We start from the raw sequence: 15,435 nt of genomic DNA, 5'->3' as shown, positions 1-15,435 counted from the left end.
ATCCTGGGTTTCCCTCTGACCTGGAGCCTGTGTGCATGGACACACCACCCAGCCAGTGTAACTCAGAGGCTGGCCCAGGCAATCAGACCCTGTCTCCTCTCCCATTCCTTCTACAGCCATTGGTGGATCCCATAAAACCTACTGGGGCTGTGCTGCCTCTTTGCACTTGGCCTGGAAACAGAGCCCTCACCCTTCTGGTTTCCCTTCCTTCACTCCTCCCAGCTTTAACTCAGACTGTTTTCCAGTCTGGCAGCCCACACTCCTGGGCCCTTCGTCGTCTCTCTCTCTCCTGAATCTGTCCTTTGAGAATTGCCCCTGCTGTAGGGCCTCGGCTTCTGGAAAGTTACAGTCAGAAAAGGCTCCTTTCTTTGCCTGCTTTCTGCTGCTATATTCTGCCCAGGGCCTATGAGATAGAAATAAAATGAACTGAAGGATACATGAAAAGGAGGAAGAAAAGGGAAGATTGGATAATATTTTAGAATATTATCCCACTACTCTTCTTAGCTATAATGCATTATCTCATTAAGTTTCATTTTTACTCCCATTTTATAGATTAGGAAACCGAGGGTTGGTGGGGCTAAGTGGCTTCCACAGGGTTATGATTAGTGTATTACAGGCCATTATTTACACCCAGGTGTGTCTGAACCCAGAGCTTACTTCACAAGTGCAGTAGCCTATCCATCCCTCCAGAAGAAAGCTAGCAGCTCAGGAGAAGAGGCAGCCAGCTGGGTCAGGAAGTAAGAAAATAAGGTAGCTCTGAAGCCCCCAATCTCCAGCAGGCATCCTACATGGTGTCTGCAGACAAAAACCACTCACCACTTAAGTTCAACACTTGAAGTTTGCAGAAACAAATTTCCTTAGTAACCTAGTCTTTGTGATTTGAGGAGCTCACATAAAGTACAACTGATTTTTAGTTTAATTTCCTTCTTGGAAAAGAATCAGTTATGTCTGTTGGTGTTGACACAGATGGGCATCCTTGTTTTGCTGCTGTGGTTCATTTTGACATCTGCTATTGTTTCCTGGTGTCACAGAGGGCCAGACTATGAGTAGCAAGCAATGAGTTTGCTCAGAGCTGGGAAACTGTTCACTTTTAGCTCTCTACTCCTGACAACCTTTTTCTGGTGTTCGGCCTACAAGGGAGACTGTGTCCCCTTGCTTCATGTGTGCCAGCTATGGTGGGGCATGTATATCATGCTTTATTTTACTTATTCCTCATATCAAGCTTGTTATTTTACAGACAACTTTACCATGACACTGAGGAACCGATATGTAAAGTGATTTGCCTAAGATTACATAGTGAGTAAGTAAAAAAGCCAGGATTTGATCCTGTTCTCTATGATTAGAGGCCAGCCCATTTTCTTAGTTTGGAACTTCACATTAAAAGTTAATAATAAAAGTAATTAAATATATAAGAACAATAGCAAAAAGCAAGGAAAGAAATGCAAGTATACTGTTCTAAGATTCTTATAAAGTATGTTAAGTGGCATGATATTATTTGAAAGTAAATTGATAAGTTAAAAAAGGTATGATGTAAACTTTAGAAAACTAAAATACAAAATGGTAGTGGAAATAAAAGGTAGTTAAAAAAAATAACTAATCCAAAAGAAGACAGAAAAAAAAGAACAAATGGGAAAATTGAAAAACAAACAGCAAGGTGATAAATTTAATCATATTAAAAATTACACTAAATGTAAATGGTTTAAATATTTTGATTAAAAAATGTCAGCTTGGATATAAAAACAAGACTTATCTAAAAGAAATGCATTTTAAATATAGGGCCCAGAGAAGACAAAAGAAAAAGAATGCTGACGTGTTCTTCAACAGATAAGTGAATAAACAAACTGCAGTATAGCTATCCAATGGAATAACCCTACTCAGCAATAAAAAGAAATGGGCTATTGATTTACACAAAATGAAAAAATCTTAAGTGTATTTTGCTAAATGAAAGAAGTCAGACACAAAGTTTACTTATTTTCTGATTCTATTTATATAATATTATAGAAAAGACAAAATTATGGGTACAGAAAACATATCAGGGATTGCCAGGAGTTAGGGAGTGGGGAGGGGTTGACTATAATGAGATACAGAAGAAAATGTTTAGAATGGATGAAACCATTCTGTATGATTCTTGGGTGGTAGATGGTACTGTTTTTGTATATCAAAATCCACATAACTGTACACTACAAAGAAAACTGTACAGTATGTAAATTTCTTTAGGAAGTCAACCAGGGTATCGAAAGATCCCAGGATGGAATGTAGACCTTGACAAATGAATCTAACTCTGTTACAAATATGACATAATGTCACCACTGGGATGAAGAAAAAAGGTGCTGACCTGAGTAAAAACAACAACAAAAAACTATATATAAACACAGTACCTTAGGCAGTAAATTTGTTTCTCACAGGGATATAATTTAGCAATTATGAAACTACTGTACATATAAAAATTAGTAATTTATAAAAAAAAGGAAGCCAAGTTTCTCACTGTTAGAGAAAGAAATTACAAATAAACAAGGGGTTGGGAAAAGGGACAAATGTTCGAATAATTTTATACAATAAACATTGTATATCTGTGTATATACAGGTATATCTATTTATATATGCATATTTAAATATAAAATTATAGGTATGTGGGTGTATGTGTATACACACACCTATAACTCTACAACTTTACATATAAATACTCCCTCCCCTCCAGGAAGTATAACTTAATTCCTTAATTCTGGGAACTTGGTGACTCACTTTCAATGAATACAGTATGAAAAAAACATAGTAACTTTACAGTGAAGAGACCTGGCAGACTTAACAAAACGATCAAAGTTAACATCTGTAGTGTCATTTTTATCATTTCCACCCCTAAAAGATGTGATGAGGACACTTCATGTTCTATAATCCCAGTATAAGAGAATATGTCCGACAAACCCAAATTGAGAAACAGTCTACAAAATACCTGGCTAGTACTTTTTAGATGCATAAAGGCAATGACAAACAATAAAAATACCGAGAAATCTTCATGAACCAGAGGAGACTAAGGAGACATGATAACTAAATACACATGTGGACTCTTGGATAGAATCCTGGAACATGAAAGGAAATTAGTAGCAAACCTGGGGAAATCCAAGTAAAGAATGTGCTTTAGTTCATGGTAATTCACCAATGTTAATTTCTTAATGTTGACAAATGTACCATAGTTGTTTAAGATGTTAACATTAGGGAGAGATGAGTGACAGTTATGCAGGGAATCTCAGTACTATCTTTGCAGTCTTCTGTAAATCCAAAATTATTCAAAAATTTTAAGTAAAAGGATGAAAAAATCTACACCATATAAACACTAATCAAAACTAAGCTGGGGGTAGCTATATTAGTATCAGAGAAATATACTTCAAAGAAAATAAAATTGCCAGTGATAATGAAGTACATTTCATAAGGATAAAGGGATCAATTTATCAAGAAGTTATAACACACCTAAATGCTAAATGCATATACACTTCATAAAGCTTTAAATTACATTAAAACAAAAACTGAAAGAACTGAAAAGAGAAATGGAAAAAATCAGCGATCATTTTTCGAGATTACAACATTCATCTCTCAGTAACTGAAAGAATATACAGACAAAAAGCAACAAAGATACAGAAGATTTGAATACCACAATCACAGTGGTGTGCTAGAACTAGCTTGCACTGGCTAGTGAAAGCAATTTGTATACTTCTCTTCCCAACTCCACATTTGGTGACAGCACATTGTTAGCTTAAAATCAGCCATGATAAGAATGCATATACCACAGAAGGTATCAAATATTATATATCAGGACTTTTTCTTTCCAGATATTCAGTTAAGCATTTACCAGAACACCACTGTCCATTAACCAAAACTGAGTGACATTTAGGGACATTTAGAGAAAACCCTAAAATAGTAGAATGCACATTTTTTCAAGTCTATATGGGTCATTCACTAAGGTAGCTCATATTCTGGGTCATAAAACAAGTTTAAATAAAGTTTGGCTGGGCGCGGTGGCTCACGCCTGTAATCCCAGCACTTTGGGAGGCCGAGACGGGCGGATCACGAGGTCAGGAGATCGAGACCATCCTGGCTAGCACAGTGAAACCCCGTCTCTACTAAAAAATACAAAAAAACTAGCCGGGCGAGGTGGCGGGCGCCTGTAGTCCCAGCTACTCGGGAGGCTGAGGCAGGAGAATGGCGTGAACCTGGGAGGCAGAGCTTGCAGTGAGCTGAGATCCGGCCACTGTACTCCAGCCTGGGCGACAGAGCGAGACTCCGTCTCAAAAAAAAAAAAATAAATAAATAAAAAATAAAGTTTTAAAACTTTAAGAAATAAGAAGTATATTCTCTGACCATAATGGAAATAACCCAGAAATCAATAACAGAAAGGTATCTGGAAAAACCACAAACATTTGAAAATTAAAAACATACTTCTAAAAATGCATGAGTGAAAAAAGAAATCACAGGAAAAATAATACAACATATGACCTGGAAATAGTATGAACTGAATTTTAAAAAATCAAAACGTGTGGGTTATAGATAAAGTGATAATTAAGGAAGTTTGCTATATTTAAAGCTTACATTAGAAAGGAGAAAAAACTAAACTCAGTGATTGAATTTTTACTTGAAGAAATTAGAAAGCAAAGAGCCACTGAAACCCAAAGTGAACAGAAAGAAAGAACATAATAAAGATTGGATGTTAATAAAATAGAAAAGAGATAATTGAGTAAATCTATGAAAACAAAATTTGGTTCTTCAAAGTATCAATAAATGAAGAAATTTTTACAAAGACTAATTAATAGAAAAGAAGGGGAAAAAGGAACACAGCAATTACCAATATTAGGAGTTAAAGAACAGACATCACTTAATATCCCACAGACACTGAAAAGATAATGAGACATGAGAAATAACTTTGCATCAGCAAATTCAATAACTTGTAAGAAATTGTCAAATTTCTTGAGAGATACAAATTATCAAAGCACACTTAAGGAGTAAATAACCAGAATAGCCTTTTATCTATTAAAGAAATTGAATTCATCATTTGAAAACTTTTGACAAAGAAAATCTCAGGCCTAGTTTACTTGAATGATGAATTCTAATGTCTATTTATAAAATAAACAGTATCAGTTCTACACAAACACTCTAGAAATTACAGGAGAAGAAATATATCCTCAATCATTTTACATAGCCAGCCTTAATCTGATATGAAAATAACACAAAGACATTACTATAAAACAGAACTACACATTAACGCTTCTTATAAATATTCATCCAAAAACCCCTAACACATTTTAACAAATTAAATCCAGAAAAATACAAATAAAATAATATATCATGACTAAATGGGCTTATCTAAGGAACGGCAGACTAGTTTAACATTCAAAAGTTAATCAGTGCAATTTACCTTATTAATAAACTAAAAACCACAAACATTTACAATAAATTCTGCTGTAACACTTGTTTTGAAATGTGAATTTATTTCAATGCAATTCACATGTTAAGAACAATTTGAATTTTGTGTTTTCTCATGCACAATTTTGCTATCAAGAAAAACTAGATGAATGCAAAAAACTGCACTGAGCTGAAATCAGCTATATAGTAATATGTGGAAAACAGTAGTACCATTTTTATTAGGTTCTCATCTTTTCTTTTCTTGTGTGTGTCACTGATAAAGTTTTTTAGTGTGGTGCCTGTCACCCCAATTTTTCCATAGGCACTGAGGTTTTTCTTGCAAGATTTTAAATAGTATAGCAGGAACTAATTGCAATAGTAGATACTGAAAAAGCACTGGACAAAATTGAGCAACAATTCGTGAATAAAAACTGTTAGCAAACTAAGAATATAGGGAATTTCTTCAACTAGATTAAGAGTATCTGTGAAAAACCTACAGCTAAGTTCATATTTAATGATGAAAGATTAAATCTTACCCTAAGATTGGGAAAAAGGCAAGGAAGCCTGCTTTTACCACTTTGATTAAAATTTACAGTAGAGGTCCTGTATAGGACAATAAGTCAAGAAAAACAAATAAAAGACACACAGATTATATGATAATCTATGGAGGAAATCCAAGAAATCTATAAAATAAGATAGAATTAATAAGTTGATTTAGCAATGTAGCAGAATATATGGTCTAGACACAAAAATATACAACATGGGAGAGTGGGGATCATTAATGGGTACAAAAATTAGTCAGAAACAATGAATAAGACCTAGTATTTGATAGCACAACAGTGTGACTACAGTAAACAAAACTTTGATTGTACATTTAAAAATAACTGAAAAATATAAGTGGATTGTTTGTAACACAAAGGATAAATACTTGAGGGAATGGATACACCATTTTCTGTGATGTGATGATTATGAACTGCATACCTGTATCAAAATATCTCATGTACTCCATAAATAACCACACCTACTATGTACCCACAAAAATTAAAAATTAAAAAAGTATTAAAAATTAAAATGTGTGACAAATTTTTATAAAGCAAATTTTTAAAATCCCTTTTGTAATAGTATCAAAAATATTAAACAGGAATAAAATAAGCAATGTGCAAGACATATTCTGAAAACTACAAATTATTACTGAGATAAAATAGAAAAAACTTACATACATTGAGACGTATAGCATGCTGAAATAACCATATATGCACATGGAAAATATAAACCTCATTTCTAAGCTCACATTATACATAAAACTTAACATTTCTAGAAGAAAATAGATTAAAAAAATCCTGTGATCTTGGCCTAGGTAAAAATTGCTTACATAAGACACCAAAAAACACAAACCATAAAAGATTAAAACTAATAAATGACTTATCAAAATTAGAACTTTTAGTCTTTGAAAGACATAGCTAAGAAAATGAAAAGAGAAGCCACAAACTATGAGAATATATTTGCTAGAAATATTTGAAAAAGGAGATATACCCAGAATGTATAAGGAACTCGCACAACTCAAATATAAGAAGATAATCGATATAAATGGGCAAAAGATTTGAACTGGCCTTTCACCAAAGAAAATATTATGGATGTCAATTAGGGACATGAACAACATCATTAGTTTCTAAGGAAATGCAAATACTACCACAATGAGACACTGCTATACATACACAAGAATGGTAAAATTAGAAAGACTGACAATATCAAGTGTTGGTGAGGATGTGGAGCAATTGGAATGTTAAACATTACTGGCAGGAATACAGCCACTTTAAAAAATAGAAAGTTTCCTATAATGTAAATATCTATTTATCATATGGGCCAAAAATCTCACTCCTAGATATTTGTCTAAGATAAGTGAGAACATGATAACACAAAAACTTATACCTAAATGTTCATAGCAGCTTTATTCAGAATGGCCTTAAGTTGGAAACTACTTGCATGTCTACAACTGGAGCATTGACAAACCATTTTATGGTATATCCCTACAGTGGAATACTACTCTGCAATATAAAGAAAAACACACAGCAAATCAAACACACTACAAAATCAAACTGATCAAACACACAACAAAATGCCTAACTCTTAAAACATCACGCCAAGTAAAAGAAGCCAGACATAAGAAAGAAGCCAGTACATATTATATAATTACACTTAGGCGAAATTCTAGAAAAAGAAAAACTATAGTAACTGAGTGATCAATACTCACTAGAAGCTGTAGGAGACTGAAAGCAAAGGGCCAGGGGCATGAAAAAACTTTTTGGGGTGATGCATTCTAAATCCTGATTATTGTGGTGGTTCTGAGGTAGGAGGTAGGACTCAACTCCGAAGGTGGGGCTTGAACACTGGACCAAATTGAGAACTAGCTGAAACAGGGGAGGGGTGGAAGCAGCTTTCCTTGAGACGTGCCTACCATTGTGCCATGTCAGGTTGCCATTGTCATGGCAACACTCCATGGGAACATCCTGCCCCTTTCCATGGCAATGACCCAGTGACCTGGAAGTTGCCACTCTTTTCCTAGAAATTTCTGCATAATCTGCCACTTAATTTGCATGTAATTAAAAGTGGGTATAAATGTGTCTGCAGAGGTGCCTCTGAGTTGCACCTCTAGGCACACGGTCTGTGGGGTGGCCCTGCTTTGCAAGGAACAGTCCCTCTGCTGCTGTGCACGGCCACTTCCATAGAAGCTGCTGTCTAACACCACTGGCTCCCCGTTGAATTCTTTCCTGGGCAAAACCAAGAAATTTCCCAGGCTAAGCCCCAGTTTTGGGGCTTTCCTGCCGGCATCATTTCCACAACGGTACACATTTTCCAAAACTTAACAAACGGTTGGTACACTTAAAACAGATTGCCTATATTTCATGTAAATTATACTTCAATAAAAATAAGTTTTAAACATGGATGATGGGTGTTAGGGAAGCCTTGGGACAAGAAAGTGGACTTGGGCCAAGGACCTCCTGGAACATCTGTCTAAACAGATGTTTTCTGTGAAGGGTAATGAGGATCCTCTTTAAGGAAAGCTGTCTGGGCAGAGAGGTCGGGTCATACATGGCTTCAGGCAGTGAAATGAGTGCTGGGTTTTTCCAGATGAGCTGGGTTTAACCACAGCTCCTCTCTTACAAAAGACATGAGGGTTGCCAAACTCCTCGTCTTCCCTGAGCCTTGTGTTTTGTGTCCCAGCTTGTATCATGTGTATTGAGTTCACCCTGCTCTGCTCACAGACAGCTGTGCTCACCATATAAGTTGAGACAGGTTGAAAAAGCTCTACAAACTTCAGAATTCTGTGCACGCATGAAAGGAGACACAAGGAAGCTAGGGTCCAAAGTGGCAGGATGGGTTTTAGGTTTTAAAATTGTGTGAGTGCACACAGTTTTAAAATTGCTGTTTGCATTGGTCAAGAAGGGAAAAGAGAGTGTCCTTTCTTTCCACTGGGTATTTTGACCACTTATCTTGAGGCTTCAGTGGGTTTGTTTAGATTTAAAGATATGTTGTCTGGGACCCTCCAGATGAAAGAGAACATGTATGGAGGCCCTTACGGGCCAAACTAGATAATGTCATTATCCTATAAACAGGTGATAACGGCAGAGCCAGGCTCATCTCAAACTAATCCAGTTCTAATCCCTTCAAGGGTCTGGAAAGATGTCAGAGAATAAAAGGCCACTGCCACTTAGCAAGCTGTATCTTGTGAGTGGATTTGTCACCCTTCAGGCCTGAGCATCTGTCTGGTTGTCTAGACATGACAGGCGTGGTGGGCTGTAGGGAGAGAGTAGGAGGCACTCCCTTTTCACATGACTGAGGCTGAAGCAGTCCTGTGCTCCCCCTCCTAGGTTTCCAAGAAAGATAACTGCTGATGGCCCCTTAACCACAAAGACTACAGCAATAAAAACTACTCACAAATACCGAGCCCACATCATGGTCTTGTGTACTTATTTTTGTTTTAGAAATGATTAAATAGAGGCTGAGAGACAGGAAGCAATGTCCAAGATCACAGAGCAAGAGAGAAGCACAGCCAGATTCCAGCTTAGGGAGTCTGATCCTACAGCTTCTGCAACCGCTGTCTCTCAGGAAGCAGAGACCTCCCCTGCCCACTTCCCTGTTCCAGGCTCCTGCAGGCCATGGGGCACTGGATCGGCTCGTTTCTCTGAGCTTTGGTTCCCTGACTCTAAATGACGATAAATAGGGTAGGAAAAGATTAAGTGGGATAATGGATGTCAAGCACCTCTGAAGGTATGTGGCCCTTACTAAATCACTCAAACATGTCAGATTCCATTTTCTTTCCCGAATACCTTTAACAAGCAATTCTCTAGCCCTGGGGATAGACAGCGAGTGTGGACCTCTGAAAATGTTTCAGCAAAAGATCACGAAGGGGAGCTGCCCTCCTTGCTGGGGAGACGCGGCCAAGGCCGCTGCCAATGGAGTTTGTGGACGTGAAACTGGGTCTCCACCCCAGGGTGGAGAGGCCCTCGCTCTGCCCCGGCTGGGATCTCCGTGTGGACAAGCCCTAGTCATTGATGCGGATGGAAGTTCCGTCTGTATTCCTGTTAGGAAGGACTGTCTACAGCATCGAGGCTGCCACGCCCCGGAGGCCTGGGAAAAAGGAGAGCCTGCTCTCAGCTCCGGCTTGCGGGTCCCGGAATGACAGCCTTCAGACTGCAGTCAGTCCTCAAAGCCGGCGATTATGGAGGGATCTTCCTGGTGGCCTCTGTGCAGCAGCAGCTCCGGAGCGCTCCTGGGATAAAAGGGAAGCTTGCTTTATCCTCTCTTGACAGGTTCCTCGGCAGTGCTCAGAACAGAGATGGAGTGACCAGAGCTCTGGGCAAATGCCGTGGTCTGGTGGGGAGGGGGGAGCAGCAGGTCCTCCCACCCCAACGCACGGCCTCTGGCCACAGCCCGGCCCCCATCGCTTGGTTCCACCACACTAACCACCAATTCCACGGTCTGCAGTTATGTTCAGTAACTACAAGATGAACATCATCTCAATTAACAGAGTACCTTTAGGGCGTCTCTCCGCCAACTATTCCGGCACGATTGTCCACCCTGTCATCAGGGCCTAATCAACTAATGATGGCTGAAAATGAGGGAGGCAATCCCAATAAATTCGAAGGAAAGTCATTTTTCTCTTTTAATGCCCCTCTCCCTCCTTCTTCCTTCTTCCCACGGCACAATGCAGTAAATTAATGTCACGGTGGTTATTACAGTACCGCTGCTATGGCAAGTATTCAAGCGACGATCCTGGAATATTTTACCTCAGCATTTATTTGTCCATAAAATAAAACAGGATTTATGGCATGACTCTCCAGTTTGAGGGTTGCATGGACAGCAGCTGGGGCCCATCCTTATCTCCTCCACAGGTAAAGATGTAGGAGCCGGAGGAAAGGGGTCCCTCAGAGCCTGAGGCTGAGAAGGGCATGTCCCTCGTGGGGGGCCCACTGGCTGCTCCAGCTGGAAAAGGCTTCAGTTACAAAGGCAGGGTAGCTTTGAGATGGGGGATTTGGGTGCATGAGCGGGAGACAGGTGGTTTTTGACAAACAGCCTGGTCCCCTACTTTTGACACCCCGATACCCTTCCTGCAGGCACCCAGGAAGCCAGGGCTGCGACTCAAGTGTGCCCGTCAGGTACTGGCCCCTGGGGGCCCCCAGGACGCTGTGATTGTTTCTGTTGTCCCCTGCAATCTGTTTGGGGGGACCGAGCATTGACGAAGGCTGCAGCATCCAGGGTTGGAGGGAAGCAAGGTTCTGCTGAACAAAACACCGAAGTACAGTTCATTAAACCACGTCTGCCTGCACAAAACTCTTCCTGGGAAGGGAGAGAGACTCCACCTTGGAGGATACACTGTGAAATTATAATTCATTGATTCGGAAGCCAATCATTTCGTATTTTGACTGCTGGCTTAGGAATATTCATATTTTCCACCGCATTTAAATTTCCCTGTGCCATTAAAATCTCCGAGCTCTATAATTAGGCCTCTCCTGATAGATATGGATGAGGTCTGTGTTCCGGGGAGAGCAAGCAGGAGCCTCTGGGAAGCAGGGCTTTGCGGAGTGGGCTTCCCCTCTAGGCACTGCGCTCATTCTCTCCCCTCCCCAGCGGGAACCCTTCCACGCTGCCCACCGTCCACAGGGACCCTGACTGAGGGTCTCTGCAAACAGCCTGCACCCACTGCCTGCTGCCCTATCCCCTCCTGTGCTAGGGGGGGATTGCGGGGGCACACAGTCTCTGCAATGTTTACTCACTTAAACATAATTTGCATTCCAAAAGCTGTATTCTCGACTCAGATGATATTTATGAAATGAAGTCCTGCTGGTTGCGCAACCAAAACAGATGTGGCTGGCTCCTCCGCGACGTGTATACCAAACCGTGCTCCTGCTCAAAACCAACTAAATAAATAAATAAAGAGGCGTCTTCTCCAGAGGTAAATATTGTTTTATGAAATGAAATATAGCGCCGAAGCCATTCCTGTCTTGTCCTTGTCAACACGGCCCTGGAGCTGGAGTCCTGGAGCCCCGCCTGTTCGAGTCCCACACACTGATGCCTGTGACCAGATGCACTCTGCGCATGGCCAAAGCCACCAAGGCCGCCCGTCCTGGCCCCCGTCTCACCAGTCAGGTTTCTGCTGAGACGGACGGAAATACCGGGTCATGAAGATGGAAAACCAATACAGAATGGGGGAAAATAAAGAATTGCTTAGAATGAATTCTGCACGTAATTACTTGCGTTTTTGCTAACTACTGTATAAACAACACTTTTAACAAGGCAAATTGGAATCTTGAAGACAATTCTGCTTAGGGATATAGCTTCAATTTATTATACGAGGATAACTCAAAACTTTGTTTCTGCTGCGTTGCAGTCAATTTCCACGGCACACACATTTCGAATGTGTGATTAATCATATGAGTGCACCGGTTGCCAATAAATACCAAAACTCTAAAACTCTTAACAACTTCTCATTTTTTGTGGTCATTCCAAATAGCTAAACAGCCTGAGCCTGTCAATGTGCACCAGGATCAATGCTCTGGGGTCTCTACAGAAGATTGATTTTGCTCTCAGAGGATTTCATTTCGCTCATCAACAAAAATACTTGCCTCCCTAAATAATCTGATCCCAGGCCTGGCTTCAGCGTAGTGTCCTACCTACAGCTGCCACCATTTCCTGCACTGTCAGCCAGCCAGCCAGCCATAAAGGGCTTAGTGTGTGCTAGAATCTCACCACTTCGTGGCCAAAAATAGGACACTTTTGGTCAATGGCCACTACAAAAAAAAAAAAATAAACAGAAAAGAAATAGAGGGAAAAAAATAAGTCAAAATAGCTTAGGTAATTTGAACAATGAAGCATCAGTTTAAAACGAAGAAATTACAGGAGAAAGGCAATAAATGCTATCCTAACTTAAGCCTCTATCATATTAATGTTTTCATTTCTGGGTCTCTATTTTCTTTTTCTAGGTTTTGATCAATCTTCATTTCTTATGCATAGTTTCTGGTGAGCAGCTCAAATGTAGTTTTCAGCATGCCTAGAACTGCTACTGGTTAATAATAGTATATATATACACATATATATACACACACACACTATTATTATAATAATAGTATATATATACACACACACACACATATATGCTATTTGTTTGGTATTTAACCCTGAAGATAAGGCTCCCTAATGGTGGAGGACAAGGATGAAAAAAACACAGTGGCATGTCAAATGCACCCTGAAGAACAGTGAAGTAACTGGGAAAAAAAATTAGGTGTTTCTACCTAGTGTCTACAAGGAGCTTAAAGTGGTTGCTTTACCTACTAATTAGCTGGGTCTTTTGCTAAGGGGCCCAAGCCATTCCTCATTCAACATACAAAGCCTGTTTTGAAAGAAACCTTTCTTCTAAGGGAGGAATTCCTCAATCCATGGCCCCCGCCCAATGTTGATCAAGCCCCTACCTTCTCATTAAAACAGCTTGCAAAAAGACCTAGAATGCCTACACCTCAGACCAGACTTCATAAACATCAGAGCAGCGCTGAATGCCAAACACCTTTCTAAGGGGGGGAAAAAAAAAGAATAAGGTGAGATCGCTTCATTCTTCTGCAACCTAAAAATAAACGGAAGGGCTTCTCCCTGCTTCAGGGAGTGCATATGGATTTCTTGCTGACATTCGATTCTCTGAACTGAATGTCACACTCGCTGAGAACAGTTAAAAAAAAATAATAATGCTAGACTGTTATCATTATTAGAAGGGCAAGAAGAATGAAATATCATGATTATCATTAGGAAACCCTGTAAAACATATTTGTACATTATCTTGGGGCAAATACAAGTGTCATGTGTTACCAATTGTTAGGCAAAGAACGTGGTAATATATTGTTCCCCTCCGGCCCTCTGCACAGCTCAGCACAGGGCAGAAATGATGTGCACGGTGTGTGCCAGCATCCAGACCATGCCGGCACGGTGCCTGGGGGGCAGAGGGCTGCCCCAGGACTTGTAACACAAGGAAACAGTTGAACCGCGGGATAGATGCAGTAGCGGCAAAGGAAGGTATTCCGAGGCCAGGCTGGCCACCTAGAAAGGTGGACCAGACCTTCCCTGTGGGAAATAGTCCTGGGCCCCCTGTTCACCAGGATTTGCACAGGGCCCAGCAGCCGGAATGCGAGGGCTAGCTCAGCATGTAGGGATTTGATTTCGCACTCAGGAGGCCTGAGTTTCCCAGGAAGAAACTGATTTGCCTTTTCTCTTCTGAGACATTACATGTCAGAAAAGAGGCTTAGGAGCAAAGTTGGTTTGGAGAAAAACATTCCAAAGAGCCTTACTCTATGAACCCTAGGCAAGTCTGCAAATGAAGGGTGTTTTGTCCAGTTTTATTTATTTTTTGATACTTTAGCATCAAAAGCCTTTCTGAGAATGTGAACAAAAATGGTTCTGTCATAGGTGCACATATTTCACGTCACTGTTGTGGGCTCACAATCCCCCTTCTCGTTCATCCAGCAGCCCTTTGAGGCCCCAGGTTTCCCACTTAGAAACCTTTGGTCCAATAGCCACAACATGGAATCAACCTAAATGCCCATCCTCAGTAGACTGGATAAAGAAAATGTGATACATATACACCAGGAAAGCCATGCAGTCATAAAAAGAATGAGATGATGTCCTTTGCAGGGACATGAATGGAACTGGAGGCCATTATCCATGGCAAAGTAACACAGGAAGAGAAAACCAAACCCCACATGTTCCACTTATAAGTGAGAGCTAAATGATGAGAACATGTGGACACATAGAGGAGAACAACGCACACCTGGGCTTATTGAAGAGTGGGATGTGGGAGGAGGGAGAGGATCAGAGAAAACAACTAATGGATACTAGGCTTAATATCTGGGTGACAAAATAATCTGTACAACAAACCCCCATTACACAAGCTCACCTATGTAGCAAACCTGCACATGTACCCCTGAACTTAAAATAAAAGTCAAAAATAAAATAAAAGTCAAAAATAAAATAAAAAAATAAAATAGACAAAAAGAGACAACTTTGGTCCTTGCGTTCTAGAGGGGGCTTTCCAGTCTCTGGCTTCCCTCTGGAAGCATTCCTGGGAGCATCTCTGGAGCTCTCTGCTCCATGTTGAACATCGACTCAACAGCCCCCTGGATGCCCAGGAAGGAAGGGAGCTCTCCTAGTCCAGGGACCCAGTCAAGGCCCCTCATGAGTCCAAGGTGGGTGTCTACTGTTCCCAGTACCCTCTCTGCACCTGGTGGTTGGACAGAGGGTCTGAAGTGGTTAGGAAGCCCCAGGACAGCACTCTTGGTGCAGCCACAGAGAAGGAGCAACCTCTGCCTAGGGACAAGAGGACATTGCTTGGAAAATGCATGCCCACAGTCTCTGGGACTCCTGGATGCTGCAGCTGGGACCACCTTCCAAAGGCTCGGCATCTCTCGGATTCGGGTTTGCCTAGAGAAGCAACACTGTCTCTGGGCCATGAAGGAGCTGGACACCTTTGTCTTTGCAGATCAGAGCTCACCTAAGGCTTCCTGG

The 15,435-nt window shown here is 40.6% G+C and overlaps 1 long non-coding RNA gene across 1 annotated transcript in view; it reads right to left on the bottom strand.

Annotated features, from left to right (window-relative positions):
* LOC144336635 (uncharacterized) overlaps window positions 1–7,780 on the bottom strand; it is a 35,611-nt gene extending 27,831 nt beyond the window's left edge. The window contains exon 1 of the long non-coding RNA XR_013408824.1: window positions 7,643–7,780. This is a non-coding gene — a long non-coding RNA (uncharacterized LOC144336635). The remainder of the gene's footprint in view (window positions 1–7,642) is intronic.
* Between the last annotated feature and the right edge of the window lie 7,655 nt (window positions 7,781–15,435).

Source organism: Macaca mulatta, chromosome 19 (assembly GCF_049350105.2).
Source record: "Macaca mulatta isolate MMU2019108-1 chromosome 19, T2T-MMU8v2.0, whole genome shotgun sequence".
Lineage (NCBI taxonomy): Eukaryota > Metazoa > Chordata > Mammalia > Primates > Cercopithecidae > Macaca > Macaca mulatta.
The sequence above is the reverse complement of the archived record's forward strand: the minus strand, read 5'-3'. Positions and strand labels throughout refer to the sequence as shown.